At 38.9% G+C, this 17,316-nt stretch overlaps 1 protein-coding gene across 1 annotated transcript in view; it reads right to left on the bottom strand.

Moving 5' to 3' along the window:
- The window catches only part of KDM7A (lysine demethylase 7A), an 87,748-nt gene that overhangs the window by 47,297 nt on the left and 23,135 nt on the right, over nucleotides 1–17,316 (bottom strand). The gene's annotated exons all lie outside the window — the stretch shown is intronic.

Genomic DNA, 17,316 nt, shown 5'->3' with positions numbered 1-17,316 from the left:
TCAAGCACACATGGACCATTCGTAACAAGTGATCATACACTGGGCCACAATCAAATTTGAAGGTCTGAAATCAGAAATTCTCTGGCCACAGTTCAAGATAGAAAGCAATGACAAAAAGTTAACTAGAAAATCTTCATGTGTTTAGAAATTAAGAAATAATATTCTAAATAACCCGAGTCAAAAGATAAATCATAATAAAGGCTAAAATTAATGAATAAACATCTACCTCAAAAAGTTACAGAAAGAATAGCAAAATAAACCTTAAAAATACAGACAGAAGGAAAACTAAAAGAACAGAACTGATGACACAGAAAACAAACATACAATAGAGCACTGAAGCCAAAAACTGATTCCTTGAAAAGACTTGTAAACCTCTAGCAAGCTCAAGAAAAATGAGATAAAACATAAATAAACAATGGTAGGAATGAAAAGAGGGAGGAAACTATAGATTCTATACATGCTAAATGCAAAAGAGGGTATTATGAACAATTTTATGCTAAAAGATTAGAAAATATAGGTAAGACAGGCAAACCTGGGTCACAAAGAAAAAAAATATTTGAATAGTCCTAAAATTGTTACTTATATTAAAAATTATTCCCCCTCCAAAAAAAAAAAAAAAAAAATCCCAGGCCCAGATGGCCTCACAAGCAAGTTCTAGCAAATATTAAAGGAATAAATAATTCCAATATTATATAAAATTTGCACCAGCAAGTAGGAAAAAAAGACTTACTTCCTAACTCATTTTATGATAGCATGACCTTGATACTAAAACTTGGAAAGGATGATACAAGAAAGGAAAATTATAAGTCACTCTCATTTATGAGCAAAGATGCAAATAGCAAGTTTGGTCTATCTCAGGAATGCAAGGTGGTTTTAACACTAAAAAATTTAATCTGCGAAATCTGCCACATTGACAGATTAAAAGAAAAAACCATATGACCATTTAAAAAGAAGCAGGACAAGTATCTGATAAAATTCAACATTTACTTATGATTAAAAAGCAAACAAAACCCCTTAGAAAATTAAGACTACAAGGATATTTCCAAAATCTGGTAAAGGGTACTTATAAAACTCCTATGCAAATAACATGAGAGCAGTCTCTTTGAGATAAGAACAAGACAAGAATGCCTGATGCTACCATTTCTAATGAAACTTATCCTGGTGTAGTAAAATAAGAAAAAGAATTAAAAGGTATAGAGATTGGAAGAGAAAAAGCAAAGCTGCTATTGCAAATGCTGTGGTTACACATGTAGAAAATGAAAAAGAATCTGTGGATAAATTACAAAAATCAATAAAGGGGCTTCCCTGGTGGCGCAGTGGTTAAGAATCTGCCTGCCAATGCAGGGGACACGGGTTCGGGCCCTGGTCTGGGAAGATCCCACATACCATGGAGCAACTAAGCCCGTGAGCCACAACTACTGAGCCTGCGCGTCTGGAGCCTGTGTTCCGCAACGGGAGAGGCCACGACAGTGAGAGGCCCGCGCACCGTGATGAAGAGCGGCCCCCGCTCGCCGCAACTGGAGAAAGCCCTCGCACAGAAACGAAGACCCAACACAGCCAAAAATAAATATAAATAAATTAATTAATTTAAAAAAAATCAATAAAAAGAAAGATTGCTAGATACAATAGCAGCACATAAAAAGTAATCATATATCCATATACCAACATTATAAAGCTAAAAAATGAAATAAAACACCATGCACAAATGCAGAAAAAATGTCAAGTACGCTGGAATTTAACAAAAACTATGCAAAGACCCCTTTAAGGAGAATTATAACACATTATTTTTTTTTATAACACATTATTAAGAGACTTTAAAGAAGACCTAAATAAATGGAGATATACATCATGATCATGGATTTGAAGTGTAATATGTAAAGATATTAATTCTCCTCAAATTGATTTATAGATTCAATTTAATCTCAGTCAAAATCTGTAGAACTTGACAGGTTGATTGTAAAACTGATATGGAAACATAAAGAGCCAAGGATACGTAAGGCATTCTTGGGGGTGGGGGGGGAAGAAAAAAGCAAACTCTCTACCAGGTATCAAGACATATTTTAAAGTTGTAGGAATGAAGGTAATACAAAACTGATGAAAGAGCCCCCAAACAGACCCATGCATATGTGGACACTTATGCAGCAAGGACAGACTTTTCTGTAGGAGGTCCTGAGACACTATTTATATACCTGTATGGGGAAAAAATGAAATTAGACACCTGTCTCACAACATAAAAATTTATTCCAAAATAGATTAGAAACACGCATGAAAACACACGTGAAAGGAAAACTACAAAGGTTGTATAACATAAAATCAAAATATCTTTATGACTTTATGGTAGGAAGTGTTGTCTTAATCAAAACATAAAATGTACTATCCATAAGGGGAAAAACTGGTAACTTTAATTATACTAAAATATATAGTTCATTAAACTATAAAGAATGAAAGGGGGGCTTCCCTGGTGGCGCAGTGGTTGAGAGTCTGCCTGCAAATGCAGGGGACACGAGTTCGAGCCCTGGTCTGGGAAGATCCCACATGCCGCGGAGCAACTAGGCCCGTGAGCCACAACTACTGAGCCTGCGCGTCTGGAGCCTGTGCTCCGCAACAGGAGAGGCCGCAATAGTGAGAGGCCCGCGCACCGCGATGAAGAGTGGCCCCCACTTGCCACAACTAGAGAAAGCCCTCGCACAGAAACGAAGACCCAACACAGCCAAAAATAAAATAAATAAACTAAAAAAAAAAAAAAAAACAACAAATGTTTAAGAATGAAAGGATAAGCCAGAGTGGGAGAAGACATTACAAGAGAGATAACCACCAAAGGAATTATACCCACAGTATAATAAACTCCTACAAATCAATAGGAAAGGGGAGGGGAGGGGAGGGGAGGGGAGGGGAAGGGAGAGGAGGGGAAGGGAGGGGAGGGGAGGAGAGGAGAGGAGAGGGGGAAAGAAGAACCCAGTAAAAAAAAAATGAACAAAAGATGTGACTAGGCACACAATAAAAGGAAATACAAGTAACTGATATAGACATGAAAATATATGTAACCTCATAAATAACTGGAGGAATGCAAACTAAAACCACAATATGCTCACCATATTGGCTAAAACTAAAAAGTCTACTGATACCAAATGTTGAAGATGATGGGGAGCAATGGAAACTCATATACCACTGGCTGGAGTAAATTTGGTACAGCCATTTTGGAAAACAATTTTGTAAAAGAACTGAAGAATCCTATATTCTATGACCAAGCGATTCCTCTTTTAGGTACATGTACCTTAGAGAAACTCATGTATGTGTGCACAAGGACACTATGCAGGAAAAGTTACAGAATCATTATTTCTAATAGTCCATCAACAGTAAAATGCATAAACTACAGTATAGTCTCACAATGGAATTCTGCATAATAAAAATGAAAGAACTATAGACCCATGCAATAACTGAATGAATTATATGAATGTCAATATTATGTTAAAAAAAGAGACAAGAATATATACAATGTATTCTATTTATTCCTAAAGGTTAAAGCCAGGCAAAGCTGAAGTACAGTGTTTAGGGATTAAACTATAAAGAAAAGCAGAGATAGATCATAACAGTAGGATCGTAGATTCCTCTAGGGAGTTGTGATCTGGAAAGGATTGGGGGGAGGTGTCTGGATCCTGGGTGGTTGTTATTAAAAGGGTATATGTTTTATAATCATTCATTAAGTTATACATTTATGTTTTAGACATTTTTCTGTATTCTTTCACAGTTAAAATACTTTTTTTTTTTTAATTAATTAATTTATTTATTTTATTTTTTTTGGCTGTGTTGGGTCTTCGTTTCTGTGCGAGGGCTTTCTCTAGTTGTGGCAAGTGGGGGCAGCTCTTCATTGCGGTGCGCGGGCCTCTCACTATCGCGGCCTCTCTTGTTGCGGAGCACAGGCTCCAGACGCGCAGGCTCAGTAGTTGTGGCTCACGGGCCTAGTTGCTCCGCGGCATGTGGGATCTTCCCAGACCAGGGCTCGAACCCGTGTCCCCTGCATTAGCAGGCAGATTCTCAACCACTGCGCCACCAGGGAAGCCCTAAAATACTTTTAAGGATAAAATTCTATCTACAATCATATAAAAAGATTAAGCAAACAAAAACCTTGTATTAATCTAACAACTACAGCAAAATATGAAAAACAATGTATCTTAAAGATCTGTGGATACCCCAAAATAAACCTGTTCTCATTTGAGGACTCCAGTACAATTGCTTCCATAATGTCTTTGGGAGTCTGAGTAGAGTTTGATGCCATCAAGACAAAAAAAAAGTCAAAACCAGTTGTCAAAGCTAACATGATATTTCCATTTGAATATTCAATCCCTGTAACTGAATCAAGTACTTGCAATTTACTTCTATAGAACTGAAATTTCTTTGGTTTTATCTGTCCAATTTAGATATACTTCATTTATTTCCACAGAAAGCAAAGGTGAATATGCTAATTGTTTAAAAAGTTTTTTTAACTGAAAAACTATCAATTTCCAATCCAATAAAATAAACCTTATGCAAAATTTTTTACTTATTTATGCACAACCTACTGGGTCCATGGTTTTTTATAAGACACCCAAAAGGGTTTCTGTAACCCAAAGAAAAGGTTAAGAATCACTGGATAATGTATTCACACTTCCCAATTTCAAAACTTACTCACAAAGCTACAGTAATCAAGACAGTATGGTACTGACATACAGATCAATGGCACAGAATTGAGAGTCCAGAAATAAACCCTTACCATTTAGGAGCAACTGATTTTCAACAAGGGTGCCAAGATCATCCAATAGGGAATAGTCTTTTCAACAAATGGTACTGAGACAAATACATGCAAAAGAATGCAGCCACACACCATATATAAAAATTAACTCAAATGGATCATATATGTAAATGTAAGACCTAAAATTATAAAACTCCTCAAATAAAGTATAGGAGTAAATCTTCATGGCCTTGAATCAGAAAATGGTTTCTTAGATCCAGCACCAAAAGCACGAGGGACAAAAGAAAAATAGATGAATTGGATGTCACACTACAATCTGAAGGCTTCTGTTTTCTCAGCTTAGTTTAGTATGAGATAATCAGCCGAGTCTAGAACGTGGTAGAGCAGTGTGAGGAAAGGAAATACAAAATAGTTGATCTGAGGAATGAAGACCAAGAAACAATAACACTGCTAGGTAGCACTGAGACTCTACCTGAGGTCTGTGATAATGAATTCCAAGTGAAATCATCTCTGCACAGCTGTGTGATTGTTTTCATTTTCTCAGCAATGTTCAACCATATCTTCAGGTTTTGACCATTTCTAATCAACTGGCAAAACATTTATAGCTTACATTTATCAAAAAATTTCAGAACTTAATGGTAAGTTTGGTAAATTAATAAAAAACAGTACATCTGATAAATTAGTAAATCTGAAAAACAATCCTTTATATTAATCACATAAAATATAATTTTAAAAATCAAATTAAACATAAAAATTAAATGCCCCTAGACCAAGAATATTTCAGATCTTTGGACGGCACTAAAAGGAACTACTACATACATTTCAGTTTCTCTCTCAAAGGGAGGGATAACTTCTCCCATCCCTCAGCCCCCGTTAAAAGAATTCTAGAGTCACTGTAGCTTTAACAGATATGTTAAGAGCAAATGCAGTAGGACACATAAAATGCAGAACTCTGAAAGCAAACTTTCTAAGAATAACTTTCAAATCCCCTTCAGTCTCTCACTCCATTTAGTTCTCTTATAAAACTTTCCTTCATATACAAATCGCTCCATTTTTTCCTAATGGCAAAATGTTCAATGTTTATTAGACCATTGGGAGTGTGTGTGTGTATGTGTGTGGGGGGTTTCCTATAGCGGTGACAATCTGAGCTTTTCTGAATAGCTTCCATCTACAGAAGAACAGCCTCATTGCCATTTGGTGAGTGGGACAGTGACAACTTTAGCACTTTCTATTGTCTTAATCTTCTGAAGTTGTTGCTTAGCTGGCATTTTTCTTTTTTGACACTTAACGAGAACAGAATTGAATTAATGACTAACCAGAATTCCCTGGGATCTGCCAAACACTCTCTTTCTTCCGCTTGGATAATGCTCCCATTTATATTCCCTCCTCTTGGTGTTAGAAGAGTAGGTGGCCAAATTCTTTAAGATCTTTCTGCCAGTGGACTTCATTAGATATTCCTCTTGCTTCAAATGTTCTCCCCATTCCTCAACAAGGAACCTTACACTACCTAGGCTTCAAAGCTCAACACAAATTCCTCCTCCTTGGTGAAACATCACTGGATCACCCCATAGAAAGTCCTGCAACATTTGATTCATACACATTTCCACTCATTGATGTCTAATATTGAGCTATTTTACACACCCTATTTCCTGAGTTGAGCTCAAGACTTCTCTCAGGACCACCTACAGTGCCCTCTCAACATGATGATCCCAGTAAATTTCTGTTGGTTATTAACTGTGCTGAAAACTTATTTTAAAATTGATCCGTTGTGGTAAAGTTATAAGCAGCTTAAAAAAAAAAAAAGTTCTGTTCTGCTTGAACTTTTTAAGAATTTGGTATAGGAACTAAAGGCAACACAGTTGGTAAAAAAGGGAAAGATCTTTCAATGTATGAATTAGTAGATTTATCATCTTTCCTTAGACGGTAGTAGGATGTAGCAATGAAATTCATTCATTTAAAATTTTGCTTCAGTGCAAGTTTTCGCCTGTGTTTCAAAAGTTCATCTTTCTACCCAGGCGATTTTTATGACTTCTTCATAGAGGACTGAGTCATCCATTGTGCAACCCTCAAAGCCTCACACTAATACCATCAAAGAGGATGCGGAGTGGCCTTTGAGATGAATTAACACCAGGAATATAGAGGGTGGTTTATAACCTGCTCTTCATATTTCCTTTCATATCATAACTCTGGGGTCAGCTGAGGCCTTGGGACAACTATAAGCCAGGCAAGGACTGCCCAGTCTTGTTTCACGCCACCAGAAAAACAGGTGTCAACTGGCTTCAGTGGGATGCATAGATTTTGGAATTAGAAAAACTTGGTTTGGGGACTTCCCTGGTGGTGCAGTGGTTAGGAATCCGCCTGCCAATGCAGGGGACACGGGTTCGAGCCCTGGTCCGGGAAGATCCCACATGCCACGGAGCAACTAAGCCCGTGCGCCACAACTACTGAGCCTGTGCTCTAGAGCCTGCAAACTACAACTACTGAGCCCGCGTGCCACAACTACTGAAGCCCGCGTGCCTGGAGCCTGTGCTCCGCAACAAGAGAAGCCACAGCAATGAGAAGCCCGTGCACCACAACGAAGAGTAGCCCCCGCTTGCCGCAACTAGACAAAGCCTGTGTGCAGCAACGAAGACCCAATGCAGCCAAAAATAAGTAAGTAAAATAAATAAATTAAAAAAAAAAAAAAGAAAGACTTGGTTTGATTTCTAGCTCCAGTAGTTTTGACTTTGTGCAACTTCCTTAATTCCTCTGAGCAGGAGTTCTCCTAGGATTAAATAGGACAATGTATGTAAATACGTAAAGCATATGGCTTAGCATATAACAAGAAATAGTACAGTAAATATTATTAAGTAATGAATAGTAACCATTAATATTATTATGCTTCTATTAGGTACCAATCATAGCTTATACAGCTCTGGGCTTATTACCTATGAGGTTGGAGCCCACGCAGGAAATTTGGCTTTATGACTAGGCTTAATATTTTTTTCTTCAGTGATGTCTCTTCAGAGCACACATTAGACACTCAAACGGCCATTCTTTAAGGGAAAAAGAAGAGAATTCGTTTTCAATTTTTAATTCCTTTTTGACGGTTGAGTTCTCTGGAGTCAGTCTACCTATGTTAAAATCCTGGGCTACTACCTATATGTGCCTTCGGGTAACTTTCTCTGTCTGTTTTTGGTCTCATCTGAAAGGATGGAGATAATGACAGTATCTCCCTCAAAGTTAAGAAAATTAATTAAGTTAATAAACATAAAATGTTCAGAACTGAAACTGTAGAACAATTGTTTTGGTGGTCCAAAAATCTTACTTTGCTAACCGGTATTAGCTTAATAGGTTGATATTCCTGCTAAAAGTACTAGGATGCCAACAGGCATTTTCACTTTTAAATTGCATTTTATGCAGTGTTTTAACCCTAAGATACTTTATTATCAATTATCAGCTAAAGCAAAAATTTATAATTTGCATATATGAAATATTTTCAGTGAAAATCAACCTGGTAGTTTTTTATTAAACCTGTGGTTCAGAAAAACCCAACTTCCGTTATTCTCTTGCTGACATGTAAAACTCTTTTCAAAAAATTAAGTGCTTTTCTTTACAAGTTGAGTATGGCATTGAAGATTTTATTTTTTGACACATTAAAGCTATTTACTGGCATATAATATGCTTAACTATACTTAATAAGGATTTTGAATGAAGTGCATACTCTGAACCAAATTCCTTTGGTTCATAATAATCTCAGAAAATTAGATAGTTTTTCTACCTCTAATAGCCAGTTCATGCTTCCAACTGTCCTAGGGCTTCCTGAATTATTTCCAACCAGCTGACTCAGAACATCTATGCTAATAAGGGTGAGGGAGGAAGACAATATAAAAAGGAAATGAACAAAGAACATGAAAGGAAAATAAGAGGGACTGAAGAACCAAGAGGTGAGCTCACTGATACAAAATGCACCCCTTAAAAAGCTGAAAATCCTGTTGACATGCTTCTAATAAAATTTGTTCCAAGATGAATGTGTGAAACATATACATCAAATATAATTTACATGCTGAACATTATACTACTTGCCTCTAGAGCACAGAAAACATGCTTGTTCTTGTCACTGTCTATCTGACACCTGAGTACACAGGGTAGGCAACGTAAATGGTAAATGGATTAAAGTATCTTTACAAATAAGCATAAACAAACTATTATCTCAGGAAGGTAATAATTTCTATTAGGATGCTCTAAAGAAAGAAAAGTTGCTTTAAATTTCTGAAATATCCAAAAAGCTAAGTGGATTTGCTTTTCACCACTTTGTGGTCGTTCCACTAGCTCTTCAGTCTCTCAAACTAACACTCTCTTACTCCTCTTTAGGAATCTACTTTCTGCCTGTCCGGCTATGCCTGAGGTATGCCAACAGTGACTAAGGAACGCTATAGTGCAAATGGTGCCCAGCATATCTGCTATTTCATGAAGACAGACCACACTTCTACTTATAACCAGTGAAACAGCAAATAAATGCCATCCCAAAATGAATATTATGTGAGAATTTAATAAGAATTTTGTAAATCATCTTAGGGGAGAAAAAACTTGCCATGATGATAAAGGATAAACAGTAGCAATTACATAAACGTTTGCTTGGAAATGTTAAGTTAATAAAGGAAGGAATTAAAAACTGTGCCATCATTATGTACATTACTGCCTTCATTTTTTTTTTTTTGGCTATGTTGGGTCTTCGTTGCTGCGCGCGAGCTTTCTCTAGTTGCGGTGAGCGGGGGCTACTCTTCGTTGTGGTGCGCGTCCTTTTCATTGTGGTGGCTTCTCTTGTTGCGGAGCACGGGCTCTAGGCGCGCGGGCTCAGTAGTTGTGGCTCGCGGGCTCTAGAGCGCAGGCTCAGTAGTTGTGGCGCACGGGCTTAGCTGCTCCACAGCATGTGGGATCTTCCCGGACAAGGGATCGAACCCGTGTCCCCTGTACTGGCAAGCAGATTCTTAACCACTGCACCACCAGGGAAGTCCCCGCTCACAGAATATTTACTGACGGAAAGCAGAAATTCCAAGCACATTAGGGAGGCATTAGTTTGGGCTACTATCCTGGCTAATACCCTATCATAGTCAAAATTAAGTATGAATTTTGCAAATATAAAGGGGTAGAAAATGGATGTGAGGAGGAAAAAATAAATAATGGATGACTTTTTCTTTCGAGATCTTAGTTTGAAATATCCATACTTTTTGTCAATGAAAAAGGATGCATTATTCCTGAATGTTCGAGTTTAGTCGCAGGTATATAGTCCCATTGTGCAAAAAAGATCTCTGTTCATTACAGATTTATATATTATGCCCATTTATTCTGTTCTCCTTTCTTGCAGCTTCTAAGTGTCCTTATGTTAACTTGATTTTCCAAGTAGGGTATCTACTAAAAGAATACATAGATTAAATAGATAAGTAGAAATAGATTTTTTAAAGATAAACCAAAAAAAAAAAAAAAAAGATAAACCAATAGCCATCATGCATTTTCATTTCAACCCAGCTGACAGTTTTAATTCCCATTGTGAGCATGGTAAGGAAAGCTATATTTTCCAGGGTCTAATGACACTTACAGAAGATTTAATATATGCACGGCTAAGAGATCACACCCTGGGATAAAAGACAACAGCAAGTCATAAACTTTTATATTGCGGACACTTAGTGATGAGTCAGCTACAAAGGACAGGAGTCACCTCAAGCCGATCCAGTTCCCTAATAACTTTTCTCCTCTTGTAAACAGTCTTCAGTGCCAAATCTAAGGGGAGAGACTACATTCTGAGTGAAGCCAAGAGAAAGGATTCATCTTAGAGAACTTTCTGTTGGGACAGAAACTAAGGTTTCTAAGGGGGACTACTTAACACCTTTAGCAGGTTTCTTCATTCTCAATGAAGGATGAGTTAAGAGTAGAGGTTTGGATCATGGAAACCCTGACATAATCCTTAACAAACATCCCTACATGAAGATTTCAAAGAACTTCAACAAAATTACAAATCAGAAGTACCCATCAAAAGCAAAACGGGTAGTGCTGAGTTGTCCAGAAAAGGTCAACAGCAAACACTGGACCATCCTATTTCAAAACATACAGTAAGGGCAAAGTGTTAAGTGTATAATACGTAGGGGTTTTTACCTATTAGATCCATTCAGAAGATAATTTATCATTATAGGTTCCTCAAGGTTCACTTTGTAATTCTTCTTTATTTCCACTAGAGGTCAGATGATAAATGATTGGCAAATACAAGAAAAATACAGGCAGTCCTTGCTTTGCATGGTAGTGTGGGAGCATAAAAATAATTATGCAAGTTGAAACTACGCAAAGCTATCTTCGTAATCAATGGGAAAATTACAGTTGTCCCGAGTTTCAAAAATGTTCGTTAAAACATTTAAAACTCTCTTACTGTTGGTTATAATGTATGGAGAAATGAAAAATTACTAAAACATCTACTTAGTACACTGTAATTTAAAACATTATGCTCTTAAGGTTGCCTTCACTAAGTGCTCCTGGCTGCATATCAAGAATCTCTCAAATGGTGGCAGTGTCAACATTCCTACCATCAGTTACTCATTTTATTATTTCATTTATGCTCAATTTAAATTTCACTTCCAGAAACATCACTGTTTGTTCTTTGCTGGACTTTCATCTTTATTGACCACTTCCCTCTTGTGATTACCCAGCTTTGTAGTACGTCACCCTTATCAGTGGGAAACAAGGAAGCAGTACAACAACACCCTTTCCTGTCTGTGTGTGAGCTGAAGAACAGATGCCCAGCTGTTGTGGACACACTGACTTGCTGACCTGCATACTGAAGAGCTAGCAGCAAAATCTATACTTTATTAGCACAGTTACCATATCATGATGACCAAAATTTGAATCGTGTCATGGGGGACTAGTATTTAACTAAACCATGGTGATAGACCGATATAATGAGAAATATATATTTGGTCTTCATCCCTGGCTCCTGGCGCAAGAGCACCTAAAACCCTGGTAAGTTCCTGAGTGACAGAGGAGTGTCTTTTGTTATTCATAACAAGCCCCTTTCAACCACACCTGAGTTTATGCTAATACGGTGGCTCTGGGTGGGTCCCTGGATAGCTTCAGGATGGCTGAGTTTACCAGAGGAGCCAACCAGGATTAGAGAGTGAGAACTTTCAGCCCCACCCCCCAACCTCCAAGGAGGGGAGAGAAGCTGGGAATTAAGTTAATCACCAATGGTCAATGATTTAATCAATCGTGCCTACATAGTGGAGCCTCCATAAAAACCCTACCCAAAGGGGTTCGGAGTGCTTTGGGGTTGGTGAGTGCATTCACGTGCCAGAAGAGTGGTGTATCCCAAACTCCAAAGGGACAGAAGCATGTGGGACCCTTCAGGACCTCACCCTATGTACCTCTTCATCTGGCTATTCATTTACAACCTTTATAATATCCTTCCTAATAAACTGGTAATAGCAAGTAAAGTCTTCCCTGGGTTCTGTGAGCCATTAGAGCAAATTATCAAACCTAAAAGGTCGTGGAAACCCCCAATTTGTAGCCAAGTCAGACAGAAATTTATGTAACCCAGGAATCCACTATTTGCAATTGGTGTCTGAAGTAGGGGGGCAGATTTGTTGGACTGAGCCCTTAACCTGTGGGGTCTACACTAACTCCAGGTTATTACTGTCAGAGTTGAATTAAACTGTAGGATACCCAGTTGGTGTCTGCAGAGAACTGGAGAACTGCTGGGTGTAGAAAACCCACACATTTGGTATCAGAAGTGTTATAAGTAGCGAAACAGTTTTCCTTTGTATGGTGACCAAAATCTGTGCGAATCAGAAAGGACAAGGTGCGGACTACCTACACAGCATCCTCTAGAAGAGCATTTCTTAAACTATCCCACAGGAGTTAAGGGTACACACACAAAGATTCCACAGTCAAATAAGCCTGGGAGATGCTGGGCTAAGATCAAATCACTTTACTTACCAGCAAGACTTCTTGGAGAATTCAACAAATTGATGTGCACTTTGCATTTACCAGATGGGGATCTAGATGGGGGCTATTACTTCCCACCTTAGGAATGTGTTATAGAAGTTAATTTTCAGACTCACCAGCTGTGAAGAATGTACTATAAATTTAATGTTTTATAATTACAATTGTTACAATTTTACAATTTAAATTCACAAACTTTTTTTTTTCCCACAAACTTTTTTTTAATTTACAATTTTACAATTGGTACAAAGTACCAGCACATTAAGTGTTTTGTGAAACCACTCCCTTAACAACAAAGGATACCAAATTCGTGACAGCATTACCAAGCATTTACAGCACACACTATCGGAAAGCACCTGAGCAAAAACAGTCAATAATCGATAACACACTAAAACTTTTTAAAACTATCATTTTAAACTTAAGAGAAACTTAACAAGATATTTGTCTCAGATTTCCCTTATCACAATATAATTAACAAATATTTATAGGGCACTTTCTAGGCTCAAGCCTGAAGACTGTGTACCCTTACTTTAAAGAGCTGACAATTTTGTCAAAATACACAATCTCCATAAGAAGCAAGATACACCATATCTCTATGCCAGCCATCTGATTTTCTTCTGGGCAAAATTCCCTATGAGCCAGGACTACCCTTCCCCACAGAGCTTCTGTCCTAAGGTAAGAATTCAAAGCTACTATCTAGCACCATGAGCTCTCTGACTTCAAAAATTATAACCTTGCCTGTCAAAACTATTTAAATGATATTTGCCAAGTCCCTTTTGCATAGCTTGACTCCATTCCTGGCTAGGCCCATCCTACTGTCACCAATGTATCAGAATGACAGAATGGGCAATTTAGGAAGACCTCTTATCAGATTCCCCATCAAAATCTTGAAGTTTTTCTCTAGTTAAGAAAACACAGAAAATTAGAAGCAGCAGTGGGGACTGGTTAAAGTAGATAAGAGACAGCAGGAAAAAGATATAGCAAGGAAGGAGATGAAACACTATCAATGAATTGCTCCCACTGGCCTGGAGCAATTTAGTGCACAGATGAGATGGTCCAACACATGCCAACAGCTCACGGGGCACAGAGAATAACTAAGGTCCATGATGCTTAGACATTAAATGATATAATATTCTATCAAGAAGAGCATAATATATTGTTAAAATCCTTCCAAAAACAGTTGACACATAAAGAATTTTATCTTCTGAGTAACTTTTCTAGGATACTCAGCCACATTTCACAAGTAGAATCTTTCAGTTACAGGAAAATCTTACTTAAGTAGACCATAACATTCCCCAAAGATGGCAATGCTGTTGCTAGTTTTTTATATGCTAATTAACCTGTAAAATGTTAACACTTCATTGCAGTTGTTCCCAGGCTAAAAGATTACTTACTACTATGAAATGCTTCTAGCATTTTAAAAAGTAGGGATTCAAAAGGAATAAAGGAAGGGAGAAATCAATTAAAACAGCTTCAAATTAAAACCCTATCACACATAAACTCCAAGTCAAGGCATCTTTTCAAGGTTGTACCAGAAAACTATTCAATGAAGTAAGCAAGCAGCTTTCATATCCTACTTTGATAGTCATGGTCCCAAAGCATCTGCACACAGACATAAGTAAATGAAAACACACTTATTATATAGGCATTAACACATGAACATGACTATCATGTAAAAAATCTATCTGCTATTTAATAAGTGGAATCCAAACTCTACTTTCAAATCCAATTGTCTTATGATCACTCACTTACGGTCACTCTTCACATTAACAATTTTCTACCCATTTAGGTTGGAGTGTCCCAGAAGCAGACCCTGACGCACGAATCTGAGGGGGTGTCCATATTGGGAGGTGGTCTCTGGAAGCACTGGTAGGGGAGCGGAAAAGGGGGACAGGGAAGGAGAGGAAGCCATAGCGGACACCTTCACGAGCATTTGCCCCTTTGGGGACATCTGGAAGACTAGGCAGAAGGGGCTTCAGGGTGGTCCCAGCAGTGGAAGAGGAAGCTAGGTATTTACCCACTGTCTCCTAATCGACAAAGGTTGAGGGCTATCCAGAGGCATTAACTCCTCAGAATTTCCAGCCTGCTTCAAGTACAAGCTGCTGAGCACCTGTAGCCAGAAGAAGCCCTCAGGTCAAGTCTCAAGTGCTTTCAACAAGAAGTATTCCAGAGATGGAGACACAGACAGAGCTAGAGATAGAGATGGGAACACAGAAAGCCAGGGGAGGGAGATGGGGCTTCTGCAGAGCCTGCTACCTGTGCAGCATTTTAGTCCAGCCAAGCTAATATGCAGACATACTGACATGTGTTCACTCTTTGTACACATACGCTCACCTTAACACTCACTGTGTTCTTCACCCTTCTGTCCATTATCCCTCCATCCTCTCTGGGATGAATAATGAACAAGTATGTACATAAAATACATATGATAAATAAAGTTATTAGCGGTAAATAGGTATAGACTAAGTAAATAATATTACTAATTAATAAGTAATATTTAATACTTAATTCCTGAACAAAGATTAAGGACAAAATAGTCCAGCTTGATGAGGAAATCCACAACTGATTTGTATACGTGGGAAACCATCACTGGAACTCAGCAATTCTCCAGAGGGAGAAATAATCATTCCTACCAACTTACTATATATCAGTTCCAGAGACAGACATAGAAGTGGTGGGTTTTAAAGACAAATTTTGTCCCACCTCTGAGAGCAGCCTCAAGTCTGGGTTCACCTACCATGAATCCCTTGTGAGACTGGATCACTGTGCAGAAACTGGACCAGGGGAGCAGATGGAAAGAGGGCAATCGTCTTTTAGACAAAAGGGATTAAAATATTTTAGCTATTTTAAGTTCCACAGAGAAAGTAGCACTTCAGGAACTATTTTTATATGAAGAAAGAAATCATGGTGATGACCAGGGAATTTCCAGAGAAATTTTTTTTGCTGAAGAGGAAAGTGTTACGCTAAATTACACTTATGTACCTGCGGTGAGGGGTGGGGGGAGGGTTAGAGGGAGGGTAAACTCTTTGAAATGCGGTGGGTCTTAGAATGAGGAAGGAAAACAAATGAAGCTAGGATAGGTAGAAGAGATTAGGTCATGAAGAGACAGCTAGAAGGCAATGTAAAGCATGGGCGGTGAAAGCAGGGAAAAGGCATATTAGCAGGTGGAGGTGCAGGCCGTAATATTAGTTTCTTCTTCGTTTAGTATGCCACAATATTGTACATGGGTAAAATACACACTTGACACTACCTGCTTTCCTTCCTCAAGAGACGAACTTTACGCTGTAAAATGAACCCAAATGCCTTCTATGGCTCAACCATTCACTCATTCAAAGCACTATCAGGACACTGGAAATACAGCGATGATAAAATCAACAAATCAAGTGTCTGTACTCTTGAAGCTTACATTTTATTGGGGGGAGACAGACACAAAGGAGGTTAGTAGAGCCCAAGGGAGCAGTGGCAGGAGATGATGCCGGACAGAGAGTGTGGGGACCATCTGCAGGGTCTTTCAGGCCACAGGAAGGCTTCTGCTCTGAGTGGGATTCTTTAGAGGGTTTCAAGCAGAAGAGTCACAGGGTCTGACATTTTAAAAGCACTACTCTGGGGTTTCCCTGGTGGAGCAGTGGTTGAGAATCTGCCTGCCAATGCAGGGGACACGGGTTCGAGCCCTGGTCTGGGAGGATCCCACGTGCCGCAGAGCAACTAGGCCCGTGAGCCACAGCTGCTGAGCCTGCGCGTCTGGAGCCTGTGCTCCGCAACAAGAGAGCCCGCGATAGTGAGAGGCCCGCGCACCGCGATGAAGAGTGGCCCCCGCTCACCGCAACTAGAGAAAGCCCTCGCACAGAAACGAAGACCCAACACAGCCAAAAATAAATACATAAATAAATAATTTTTTTTTAAAAAGCACTACTCTGTTTTCTGTGCCGGCAGAAGGAGGGGGATTAGTTAGGGGGCTACTGCAATAATCTCAATTTATATAGGAAAGGGATGTGAAAGTGATGAGAAGTGGTGAGATTCTGAAGGTAAGCCAACAGGATTTTGCTGAAAATGTAATGCAGATTATGAGAGAAGAAGCAAGGGTGACTCCAAAGATTCTGGCCCGAAGGAGTTACCACTGACTGAGATGGAGAGGACTATGGGGTGTGTAGAGCTGATTGGGAGGGGAGCTCTGGAGTCTGACTTTAGATACACTAGAGGGCAGGATGCCTGCTGTTCATCCAAGGAGAGACATTAAGTTGGCAACTACATATTTAAGACTAGAGCTGAGGGAAGAGGTCTACAAAGGAGATAAAAATTGAGGGATCATCCACATACAGATGAAAGCTGAAGTGGTGGGACCAGATAAACGCTAGAAAAAGAGAACTATTGAGGAATGAACCCTGTGGTACTCCAGTGACAAAAGATCAGAGAGATAAGAAGGAACTGCAATGAGGAGTGAGGGGGAGGAAGGAAGAGCGAAGCAGGAGGAATATCAGTATAGGGATTTCCTAGAAGCCAACTAAGGTGAAACTCATTGGTAACTTTGATAAGAACTGTTCCAGTGGAGTAGTAAAGATGAAAGCCCCATTGGACTGGGTTGAGAGAGAATGGGACCTCAATTAAATAAAGAGAGAAGGGAA

This window comes from Balaenoptera ricei, chromosome 9 (assembly GCF_028023285.1).
Source record: "Balaenoptera ricei isolate mBalRic1 chromosome 9, mBalRic1.hap2, whole genome shotgun sequence".
NCBI lineage: Eukaryota > Metazoa > Chordata > Mammalia > Artiodactyla > Balaenopteridae > Balaenoptera > Balaenoptera ricei.
Note: the sequence above shows the minus strand (reverse complement) of the source record. Positions and strands in the feature narration are given on the sequence as shown.